General features: G+C 34.9%; 1 long non-coding RNA gene across 1 annotated transcript; it reads left to right on the forward strand.

Moving 5' to 3' along the window:
- The first annotated feature begins 463 nt into the window (after positions 1 to 463).
- On the forward strand, positions 464 to 4,023 carry LOC142354739 (uncharacterized). Its single transcript, XR_012761113.1, has 2 exons — positions 464 to 2,139; positions 3,741 to 4,023. It is a non-coding gene; the product is annotated as an uncharacterized LOC142354739 (long non-coding RNA).
- The last annotated feature ends 9,104 nt before the right edge of the window (positions 4,024 to 13,127 follow it).

Consider the following 13,127-nt stretch of genomic DNA (forward strand, 5'->3'; position numbering starts at 1 on the left):
GGTTAGTTCGTAGTTTTAAAAGAGTACTGTACACTATCCTTGGTACGCGTCGCCTCACAGATGAGGTGTTGAACACTACTTTTTGTCTGGTCGAATACGCACTAAACTCACGTCCCTTAACGCCCGTAAGCGCCGACCCGTTCGACCTAGGCGCAATAACACCTAATCATTTTCTACTCGGTAACCAAGCAACCAGAATTCCGTCCATCGTTGGCGTCGACGAGTTTGATCATCGTAAGCGGTACGCCCGTGCACAGTCATACGCCAATGCAATTTGGGTACGTTGGCTCAAGGAGTATGTACCTGCACTGAACCGTAGATCTAAATGGCAGACGCCTGCCGAGCAGCACCCCAAGGTCGGTGATTTAGTTTGGATCGTTGAAGAAAGCAACCCTAGGGGTTACTATCCAACTGCTCGGATTGAAGAACTTCGGTACGGCTCCGACAGCGTCGCCCGCTCCGCCGTCTTACGCACGTCATCCGGATCGCTCGTCCGCCCACTCGTTAAGCTTGTACCAATCCTCCCAACATTTTCTTCCGGGCCGGAGGATGTTACCGAGTAAATTGAATTGAATAAATTATATCATTAGATAGAGAATTTTTGTGCGTATTACACCAAAACTTTCGCTTAGATTTTCCGTTCTAAATGCAACATACGTATTATTTCTGAGAAATACAAACGCCGATTTCCCACTAAGAATAACTTCCAAAATGGCTCAAAACTGATCGCTTAGCCTAACAAATTCGGTTTTTTGAACGGATTAGTTTAAATTGGTGACCTAGACTAAGACCTGCTAACAAAGTTAACTAGATTTGCCAAGGCATTCTGAAGGGCTGTGGCCCTAATACGTTGTTGAATACAGTTGTTTTTCTTGCTAAAACGTTGCTTTATACGATTATGAATTGAAACTTCGAAAGTCTGATTTTATCAGCTTTACTGAATCTGTCATGTCAAAATAATTCGCCACGTCAAATTTACGCTGAAGTTATTCTTAATGGGTGGCCGAATTGTTTCATTTTTTGCTCAATTCACGAACTAATAATAAACCAGTTACTTTTTAAACAAAAAAAAATTCTGATATCGAATCTCTTTCTAATCAAGTGTCTTCCTCGATTTCAGTTTGATAATCGCACCACGTGTCGAGAAGTCAAACAGCTGTTTTTTTGCCGAATTCCAACACTCCGTAGTTGAATTTCTGCTCTTGCCGTCATTTCTTAACGCATTCTGTTTAGGTTTTTGACCAGCTGCTTAATAACATGGTTCGAGTGTTCTTTAAAAGCATTCTTTGAAAACGTATAACTTAAGTAAACCAGATTAAAGTTTACTAATGCAAAATCATAAAAGTTTTTTATCTTGATTTAATATGTTTAAATTCCGGTTCCAAAAATCTAATGGAAGTTGAGTTTCGAATCCCATTTTGTTTGTTTGACAAAATTAGTTGGTTACTTGATCGGGGATTTATTTGCTTCGCTAATTTTCTTGATTTTGATATATATCCAATAAATATTGGAATTGTTCTGCTAAATTTATTTTGCTCTTTACTTTTGTATTCTAGTGAAATGAAAATTTCATAGACTGGTATCGGCCTCACAAGTATATATGACTATCCTAATTGCGTGAGGCAAAAGATAATGGATACAGTGAGATCAATTTTAGGGAAAACCCAGCATATTTCATTATTGTTTCAGCTGTGGCCCACATGGACTCATATCCTAACGCCCGTCACCCATCTCAAACATTCGTACCCGATATTCGCCTGCTAGCCGAGCTGTACGAGAAATGGGGCTATGATTTCCGAGTCATCTTACTGGACAGGAACCCAGAAAACATCTTCATCTCAATTCTTCTCAATCGCAGAAGCCATTTTCAGAAACGAATGCTGTCAATGTGTAAAATGCACCTGTTTGCAATCAAATCTCTAAACTATCAATTAAGAGCAATGGATCCAAAATTTATTGCGGGCGCAATTTCGATCGAAAAAACTCTTGAACAAAATCTCGAATCAGCTGAACGGTTTTTAGGGCCGAATTTGAACCTCACTACAGATCACGTTGACGCGTTCTTTAGTGGGTTCAGACAGTCGACAAGTATTGCATGTATTGATAGCCCGAAAGAAGATCAAACCGCTCTTTTGAAATGTAGGAGAGAATTATATGATGGTCATTTTGAGTATAAACAAATGTTTAATAAATTTTTCCAATAAAAATAATTTTTAAATAATATCCAGTTTTTATTTACAAGCAAACGTGAGGAAAGAACTGAACTGCCTGAAAAACAGTAACGGATTAAGATCATTAAATGATAATATGCGTTAAAAGGTTATAGCGACGGGTAAAAAAGGTAAACTAAGAATAAGCATCGGAGATAACCTGACTAGCCTCTGTACCCTAGTCGAGGCAAAAAGTTTATCTTGTAAGATCTTGCAAGATTCTTGCAAAAAAAGTTTATCTTACAAGATCTTGCAAGAAAAAGTTTATCTTGTAAGATTCTTGCAAATACATAAACCACCTTAAAAAAGCTGGAATATGAAACAACTATCCAACTAAAAGCAAAATTGCTATAAACTGAGTGTATAGACTTGCAAAGCAAGTGTAACGTATGACTTTTTTACAGGTATATCACGATGGCTTTCCATATGACTTTTTTGCGGGAAATCATGGCTTTCCTTAGTTTTTTTAACGTTTCTGCGATAAAATGGAGGGCTAGATATAAGTGAAAGAATATTTTGCTTGAAGCGAAATTGTCCCAAAACAACAAAGAAGGCAGGTTATCAAAAAAATACTTAGAGGCCACTATCATCGTAGAAGTTAAAATTTCGTTTTTTTTTCTGTTAGATTTTTTTTGATAGCAAATATCATCCAACCATGCTTCAAAAAAATCCAACGGTGATTTTTTTAGTTATTGTGTATAATTAAGCGTGATAACTTGAGATTTGTAAGAAAAAAACAGTTTTTGAAAAGTTTCATTAAATGTTTCAGTCTTTTCTTTTAAATGACAAGTAATCCTGTCTTTCCTCAGCTTTCTTTTCACGGTTGTTGCATTCAGACATAACATGCAATGGAGGGCAAGATGTAGTTGAAAGAAAATTTTGCTTGAAAACAAAGCTGTTCGAAACAACAAAGAAGCCAGATTATCTGAAAAAAAAAACATTTATTGGCCCGATGGGCGTAAAAGCGTAGAAGTTGTTATTTTTTTTGTGTTAGTTTGTTTAAGATAACAAATATCATCTGACCATGCCTCAGAAAATCTGGCGTCAATAGTTTTTTTTATAAGTCAGTGTGTACAATTTTGCGAGATAACTCGCAATTTGCGAGAGAAAATTAGTTTTTCAAAAATTTGAGTGAAATTTTTTGTTTTTTTTAAATGAAAACGAACCTTCTCCATTCTCAGCTTTTTTCACAGTTGTTGCAGTCAAACAAAACATGCAATAGAGGGTTAGGTGTAGCCAAATGAAGGCTTTGCTTGAAAAAAAAACTGTTCGAAACAACAAAGAATGCAGATTATAGAATGCGTTTTTCTGTGTTCCTGTTTTGTGCACATTGTGCTCGTTTTTTTTTGCGTTTTTCTGTGTTCCTGTTTTGGGCACTTCGTGCCCGTTTTTTTGCATTTTTCTGTGTTCCTGTTTTGGGCACATCGTGCCCGTTTTTTGCGTTTTTCTGTGTTCCTGTTTTGGGCACATCGTGCCCGTTTTTTTTGCGTTTTTCTGTGTTCCTGTTTTTAAATATTGTATATGTTTTAGAAAAATCATCTTGAAGACGGAAATCACCATGGCCACGGAAGCAATGAAGAAAACAGAAAACCTAGAAAACAGAAAGCCAAGAAAACAGAAAGCCAAGAAAACAGAAAGCCAAGAAACAGAAAAGCAAGAAAACAGAAATGAAAAAACCAGGACAAGTTTTTAAAAAACGAAGATCGAAAGACCATTTTCTGATGCCTTAGATTAATATTTTTCTGATGTTTTTACTTCTCGGCTTACTTTTGTCAATGCCAAAATATGTGTACATTCATATCTTGCAACGTTTTATTTTTTTTTGCAAGTATAGGTCATAAGAATAGGTGCTGGAGGCGAAAAACCAATTTTGAAATAAAAAAGGCTATCTTGTAAGATTCTTGAAAGAAAAAATTTATCTTGTAAGATTCTTGAAAGAAAAAGTGTATCTTGTAAGATTCTTGAAAGAAAAAGTGTATCTTGTAAGATTCTTGTAAGAAAAAAGTTTATCTTGTAAGATCTTGCAAGATTTTGGAAGAAATTCTTGCAAGATGATGCATCGTCTTGCAAGATTCCGCCAGAATCTTGCAAGATCTTGCAAGATAAACTTTTTTTTCCGACTAGGGTAGGTATGTGGAGAATAAGAATGCACACAAAGCTATACATTAATCTGCAAAGCTAGCTGAAAAGTCGAGTCAATTGTTACATGATTTTACAATATATAATTTTGCTTTAAAAAGGACAGTTAAGGAATATCAAAACGTTCAAACGTCTTTCCATGTCAGGCCTTATTTATCCGAATCATTTTAACTTTTCTAATAACAGTTGTGAACCTTTTAACGGACCCTTAAACTATCTCATAATGACCGGTCAAACTGCTTCTTGTAGCAGAAAAACAAATTTTCAACTTACTATCTGTTGATATGCTTCAATGTCGAACAATTTTTTTTTCATTTTCAAACACGAATTTTGTGTGTGAACGCGCATTTCCGATTCTCCTTGTAATTTTTTTTTCAATTTACCCTCTAATACAATTCTGTATTCTTTTTAAAAGGATGTTGTGAACTACTGAATTTCAGTATACTTACCTTTACGAGACAGACATCAATTTTCGCCAAGTTTTTGCTACAATATCCCGACATCCAATATTTAACGATTATCGTTTTGTAAAGTAGAATTTGAAAGAAGGCTCCAGCAAAACCTTACAGTCAGTTAAAGATGCAAGGAGGGAGTGAAAAATCCAGAGGTTGAGATTTTTCTGTCCCAAAAATAGTATTATAGATCGGCCTGCGTACGTTTTCCAGATCTTTTGCGGAATCAATTCTACATTGACAGAATACCAATATAGCAAAGTGACGGCAAAATAGTGACACAAACTTTAGCGTTAATTCTTGTAAAAAGATAAAACAAAAACTTGTGGCGGCAGAATATTCCTTTAACAATTATTTTGATTCTTTTTCTACCTTCTTACCAAACTCACTCTCGAAAACTCATTCTTCAGAGCTGTTAAAGCAGTAATTTGCTCTACTGTATTTATACTAATGTACTAACAGTGTGTGCTAAACAAAGAAGTACATAGGTTTTCATGTTGTAAATAATTATAAAACACAATCAAACTCCCTCGATGGATGTTAGAAACTTCCAATAACAGTCAGTTCCCAGTAAAAAAAATCAAAATTTAAGTTAGCTTTATTTCGGCCAATTCGTCAGCCTTTATCATACATTGCATGTTGTCACTTGGAGCTCAAAACAGAAAAATTGCGAAAAAAGTTTTTTTTGCAGTACTGGCCATGATGTCAAAATGTCCATCATATATAAGATGGGAAGTTCCCCTTTTAGGAAGTTCAACAGAAAAATCGAGGAGAAATTTTTCTATTATTTTTTTTTATTACAACAAGAATCTTTTTTTATTACAACAAGAATTCTGTGTGATTCTGAGTATTGCACACGCTGTTACCACGGCGTCTGAGAGCAAAGAATAGACCACGTTACTGCGTTAACAGTTCTGAAAAATGAAAGCGAGTTTTTTAGGGCAAATTAGGGGAAAATGTACGACAATTGAATTAAACACTAGAACCAAAAATAATTAACTTGGTTAACAAAACGGTGATTGTCAATACAACAGATCAACAGTTTATGAATCTCATTTCGTCGGCATTTTTTTATTTTTCACCTGTAAAATGTATGTTTTTATTCTCCCCACTTTGGTCAGGTAAAAATAAAAAATACTAGAACTGCACATTGATAAGTCTCCCGTTTGTTGTAATCGTTTTGGCGACTTATCATTAAAGGACCAATCTCGACTCTTCTGATTCTGAATTTGTTAAATCTGGCAATAAAGAGCGTGTCAAAATCATTGAGGCAGACCCCTTGATCATATCTGTCGACAATGATTGCAACAGTACTGGATCAACCATCTCCCCTCCGAGCAGTCGAGCACCCAAAAAGCAAAACAGTCTACTATGGAGCCCGTGCCAGCAACATTTCCGCTGATCCCCGAATAGCGGTGATTGACAAGGATTGCATTAGTTTACAGAAAGCTACAGACAATCCCTGCGCTTGGAAGGAACGATTGTCACTTAACACAGCCAACCGCTTGAGTGTTTTCTTGAAGGTTGCCGATATCCCGCCAAGGACTTCAATTGCAAGGGGAACAAATGTGATTCCCATCTTTGCGCAGTTATCGCCGTGGAGACAATATTTTCTTTCATCTGCTGCATCAAGTGCGTATCCTGCCTTTGTAGCCGCATTAGTGAGAGAGTTGGATTGCAGCGACGAAGTAACAGTTACATCAAATGCAGCAGGTTTTCCCGCTTTCCAAGTAGGGACAAAGATGTCTCCAGGGCGTGACTGGCTTTCTGGAATTAGGTTCTTTTTTTCCACTACTCGTGAGAGATTCGCAGATGAGCAAGCAGACACTAATTTATCTCGAACACGGTCATGTCTTGCAATTGCGTCTCCCCGACCGTGACACGCGATGGCATGATCCCCATAGATGTCAAGAACTCCTGCTTTACAGAACGGGCACTTCTTTTGGGTGTCGTAGACAGGGACACCCAACCTGTACTTTGCACTAATTCTAAACTCATTTGGTGCCATATGAAGCCCAAGAGCTGGAATGGGGGGAGCAAACAACCAAGCTCCAGCATTTCGGACAGACAATGAGAGAAGTCGGGCGGATTCTCTCTCACAAGCTAGATTCTCTTTGAGAACATGAAATTTTTCATTATCAAGAGAATGCTGAATCGTCTTTTGTGAGAGGTACACCGTCATCTTAAGGTACACCGTCATCTTAAGGTACACCGTAATGTTAAGAAAAAGAACAAAAACTCAATAAGAAAAAGAACAAAAAGAACAATTTTAAATGACTTTTTTTTACTAGCGCCAACTTCTAGTGTGACTCTTTAAAAAAAATAGACGCCCAGAATGCTGTTATCATGTTACCACCATTTTGCTCTAAATCGATTCTGTTTATATAACTTTTTTTCTGTAAAAGATTCTTGAAACATGCTAACCAATCTCTTACATTTCAATTTCCAACAAAAAGAAAGCTTGTTATCTGAATTTTCATCTCCCTTCTTGTATGTTAAGCTGACGATTGAACAGTTTTTTGGAGCATTTTTTGGGTCTGTATCGAATAAATTAATAAATTTTGAGTATATGATGTCAATAATTAAAATGTTTTTCAGAAAATTTATAACTAAATAGTTTTATTTTTTTTCCGAGTGTGCGAATTGATATAGAGAGAGATAAAGGAGTGATTTATTACATTTTGTTGACTGGTTCGTCAGTTCGCATACATAAGAACAAGTTACAAATTGCGAATCGGTTATTTTTCAAATCATATGCCTGTATGTAATTGCTTGTGCATGTTTAATTATTCCTTGTTCAAGAAGTTGTTGCTTTTAAACGTAAGAAAACCGTCAGTATGCTCGGTTTTATTACGAGAAAAAAGTCAAAAACCTTTAGGTTTTTCATTGGTACCATCGGCATGTTCGGTTTTGAAACGTGAGAAATTGTCGGTAAGTGCGGTTTTACACGTAGAAAACTTCTTGTTTTCTAGCTCCTTACGTTTCACATGTTTGGTTTCAAACTCAGGAAAATACAGGTCTGCTCGGTTTTTTAGCTTTGTTTTTTTGGCTTTAAACGCAAGAGACCTTCGTTGGGTCGGGTTTCAATCTCAAGGAAACCGTTAGAAAACAAGTATGGACTTCATTTTTTTAATATATCAAGATTCAATGGGCGTGATTTAATAAACTCAATCCTGATCAGAATTCCGAGAATTCCGAAATTTTTTGTCATCGGATCTTTTTAGGTGATGCATCAGAAAAATTATGGCAACCTAATTTTTCAATCTTGAAATTGAAAACGGAAACCAAAAACTTAAAACGGGTTTGTAAAATGGTTGTGAACAGAACTATTCAGTGTTGCTGCATTTAGGGTTGTTTAATAACCAAATAGCAGACCAGATGATGTCTTATTGTAGACATTCTACTAACTGATAACTTGTCTGTTCAGAAAGCAAACCTTGTAGGGGGCTACTCTTACTAAAGGTACTAAGAAGTATTTATTCTCTTTTAAACAAGTAATTTAAAAAGAAAAAAAAGGTTGTTAAATATACTTGCAACAAAAAAAATTTTTTAAACACAGTTAAGTAAAAATTTTAAAAAAATTTTACTAAAAAATAATTTCTGAAAGCTCCCAGGATACTAATCAAAAAATTTTTATTCTCTGAGACCAAAAAATATTTCAACGTTTACTTAAATTTTTTTTCATTTCGAGATAACCAAAGCATTTTTGGTAACTTATTCCAATGTTGTACGCATTGGCGTACAATCGAATTGACTCAAAAATTGATTCTGACGTTTTGTCTAGTTTTGAATTGTTTTGTTTGAGCATTTGAATGAAGACTAAAATACCTGTGGATGTTTTCAAAAACTTCTGGCTTGACTCTGTCATAAAGAAAATTGATCTGAGATATTTTGGCTATTATGAGCTCAGCTGGAAGGAGTTTTGTCTGCTTTATTAGATCCCGTGCTCTTTCGTAACTTTTGCGTAGAAAGCACACATTCATACCCAGCAGTTAACCTGTCCATTAATACGTCTCAGATTTTTTTCGGATAAACTTTAAAAAATAATGAAAGCACAATAAAGAAAAAGCTAAAAACACAAGTCATTTAAAAGAAGAATGCGCGTGTTCAGTGGAATTTGATGCTTCATTTGGTAAATTGATCGTAAAGCATGCGTAAATTTTTCGGCATTTCGTTCAGTTGCTTATCATAATTACGATTTCTGTCGATTTGAGTACCCAGGTATCTTTTCCGTTGAAAGGATTTTGTTTTTAAGAAAGAACAATCGCAATCTTCGACTGAGAAAAAAAAAGAGTTTAATTTTGTTTTTATTCAAGGCTAGCTTGTTGCTGTCTGAATATTCTTCTGTTTTCTGTAAAACTTCCTGGAATTTTTAGTGTATAAAACTTTTCCTGAACAGAAAATACTTGTCTGATCTGCGAATTGACTTTTTTTCCGTTGTGTTTTTTGTAGATAAAAGATTGTGCACCTTTAGAAGATCGCCATTTCGCATACACAAGAACAAGTTACAATTTGTGAAACGGTAATTTTTTAAATTATTTGCCTGTATGCAGTGGCTTGAGCATGTTTTATTGTTCCCTGTTCAAGAAGCTGTTGCTTTTAAACGTAAGGAAAACCGTCGGTATGCTCGGTTTTATTAAGCGAAAAAAGTTAAAAACCCTTAGGTTTTTCTTAGGTACCACCGGCGCGTTCGTTTCTGAAACGTGGGAAGTCGTCGGTAAGTGCGGCTTTACACATAGAAAATTTCTTGTTTTATAGTTCCTTACTTTTGGCATGTTTGTTTTCAAACTCAGGAAAATGTAGGTTTGCTCCGTTTCCTAGCTTTTTTATTTTTGGCTTTAAAAGCAAAAGACATTCGACGGGCCGGGTTTCAATCTCAAGGAAACCATTAGTTTGCAAGCATGGACTTCGCTTCTTTATTTTATCAAAATTCAATGGGCGTGGTTTAATAAACTGAATTCCGATCAGATTTCCGAATTTTTGTGTCATCGGTTTTTTAAGTGGTGATTGAGAAGAATTATGGCTGCGCAACCTAATTTTTCAATCTTGAATTCGAAAAAAGAAACCAAAAACATAAAACGGGTTTGTGTTTTGTAAAATGGTTGTGAACAGAATTGTTCATTGTTGCCGCACTTAGGGTTGTTTATAGACCAAACAACAGACTAGATGATGTCTTATTGTAGACATTCTACAAACTGATAGCTTGTCTGTTCACAAAGTAAACTTTTTAGGGGAGCTACTCCTGCTTAAGGTGCTAAGAAGTATTTATTCTTTTTTAAACAAGTATTTTAAAAAGAATAAAGGTTGTTAAATTTACATGCAACAAAAAATAATTTTTCGTTCCAGTTAAGTGTAAGCTAAACAACTTTTTTTCTTAAAAAACTTTTAATAGCTCCCATTGAATGATTCAATGGGCATGGTTTAATAAACTGAATCCCAATCAGAATTTCGAATTTTTATGTGATCGGTTTTTTAGGTGATGACTGAGAAGAATTATGGCTGCGCAACCTAATTTTTCAATCTTGAATTCGAAAAAAGAAAACAAAAACATAAAACGGGTTTGTAAAATGTTTGTGAACAGAATTGTTCATTGTTGCCCCACTTAGGGTTGTTTATAGACCAAATAGCAGACTAGATGATGTCTTATTGTAGACATTCTACAAACTGATAGCTTGTCTGTTCACATACTAAACTTTTTAGGGGAGCTACTCCTGCTTAAGGTGCTAAGAAGTATTTTTTTTCTTTTAAACAAGTAATTTAAAAAAAGGTTGTTAAATATACTTTCAACAAAAATATTATTATTTTTGTTGAAAGTATTATTATTTAAATATAAACAAATAGGCATTTGTGGTAACTTATTCCAATGTTGTACGCATTGACGTACAATTGATTTCACTCCAAAGTTGATTTTGACCTTTTGTCTAAATTTGAATCGTTTTGTTTGAGAATTTTAATGAAGATTGAAAAACCTGTGGATGTTTTCAAAAACTTCTGGCTTGACTGTGTCATAATGAAAATTGATCAGTGACATTTTGGCTATTATGAGCTCAGCTGCAAGGAGTTTTGTCTGCTTTATTAGATCCCGTGCTCTTTCATCACTTTTGCGTAGAAAGCACACCTTAATACACAGTTAACCTGTCAATTACTGCGTCTCAGATTTTTTTTCAGATAGATTTTGAAACAGAATAATGCAAAATAAAGGATAAAAGCTCAAGTCATTTTAAAACAAGAATGCGCGTGTTCAGTGGAAATTGACGCTGTATTAGGTGAATTGATCGTAAAGCATGGGTAAAATTTTAGGCATTTCGTTCAGTTGCTTATCATAATTAAGGTTTCTGTTGATTTGAGTACCAAGGTATCTGCAGCGTTTTTCTGTAGAGTGGATTTTGTTTTTGTGAAAAAAACAATCCCAAATCGGAATCTTCGACTGGGGAAAAAAAGTTTTATTTTATTTTTTTTCAAGTTAGCTTGTTGCTCTCTGCATATTCTTCTGTTTTCTGTAAAAGTTCCTTGAGTTTTTCGTCTAAAATACTTCTACCGAACAAAAATACTTGTCTGATCTGCGAATTGACTTTTTTCCTTTGTGTTTTTGGTAGATGAAAGATCGTGCACATTTAGAAGAAAAATGACAAGTCATAAAACGGTTCCCTGTGGCAGACCGTGATTTATAATTTCACGATCACAAAACACGCCATTAGGGCGGTTAACAAATAATGAAGACAGCATTTTTTTGCTTCCTGAAAAAAACTATAAATCTCATTTTGGTTGGGGAAAATGCATTGCAAAATGTAATTAAAAAAGTTTGAGAATCCTTTTGCAAGACCTAGAAAACTTTCAACAATTTCTTTCTTTTGGTCTAAATTAGACAAAACTAATTGAACTATTTATGCAGCTACGTGAGTTGTTGACTTTTTTCTGAAATGCGGATTTCTTTTTTTAAAAGAATTTTGTGGTTATCAATGAAATCCGTCATCTGAGTCAATAGGAAGCGCTCAAACCCTTTTGCAAAATTTGTGTTACATAAACTGAACTATCCAATTTATCGCATTTTTAAAATTTGGTGCTTCATAGGTGTTTAAAAATTGGTGTTACGTAGTTTCATTTTGGCTTGGAAAATTTTCTCCCTATTGCACTCATTTAAAGTGAACTGTAATTTTACGCCAGTAGCTAATTTGCTTGACTTTATGAGAGAAATTGTTAGTTTACCAGGTCCGGCTGCTTAGTTATCGTCCAGCGATTTCATGACTGAAAACAGTTTGTCTGTGACTGACTAATTTGTCTATAACTTACCATTTTGATAAACAGCTAACTTGTTCTTATAGAGCTAACTAGGATCGATAAGAACTACCTATCCAATTTCATCGTTTTCACTTAAAACGGGGAAAGTACTTCCACTTCATTCGAGAATGAAGAAACACTTTCTGCAGTGGAAAAAGTTTCGTCAACTTTGATATTATCTTTACGATATTGTACCCATTGTTCTATTTTCATTTCGTTTAAACTGAAAACTACATCAGAAAAACCTAGCCTGCCGACCTAAACTTACCCGCAGTAGACCATAGATAAAAATGCTCCAGAATTGAGATGGAGTTGCCAATTCAACATATCAAACTTAAAAAGAACATTCAAAAACTTTCATTTTTTGCACTAAATTTGCCTATTTTTGTATTATTTGCCATGCCTTCCTAATAAAAACCTCATAATACGTTAAATTTTATCGACCTTCAAAGTGTTTATAGTGAACTCAAATAACTTTTTCCGCTATCAGTCATTTGGTGAGTGACGGAAATCGTTTGTGATCAAAAATTAACCATTTTTCAAAATCACGGTTAAATTTTGAGTATCTAAATTGTGTCACACGTGTAAAGAAGGCGTTACGTTAAGCAACGGCATAAAAATTTGAACAAAAGAGCTCATTTCAACTTTGCGGCATGAATGAATTTAAACTTAAAAGCTCTGAAGATTTCACCAAAACGAGTTGTGGAAACCAATTGATAAAAAGATTCTTCTGGGTTTGTTTTGAATGAAGCAAATAAATTTCATCCCAAACAAATTTTCAAAACAATTTCGGTGAAAAAATGTTTTGTTGGAAAAAGTTTTTTGAATTTTTAGCGCATAAACAATATTCTTAGCTCTTATCTGATTTTCTACAATATGTCTGTTGCTCCAGATAGCTTAAAGCATACTCATTTGAATTTTATTCAAAACTTGGATGTATTCTATTTTGCCCCCCCCCCCCCCAGCTTAGTGGGTTTATATTTTTCACGCCCCCAAGCGCACGTGCTATTTATTTTTACATAGTATCGTGCTATATAACAACATAAAA

This window comes from Convolutriloba macropyga, chromosome 15, assembly GCF_964194025.1.
Source record: "Convolutriloba macropyga chromosome 15, txConMacr16.3, whole genome shotgun sequence".
NCBI classification, from domain to species: Eukaryota; Metazoa; Xenacoelomorpha; order Acoela; family Convolutidae; genus Convolutriloba; species Convolutriloba macropyga.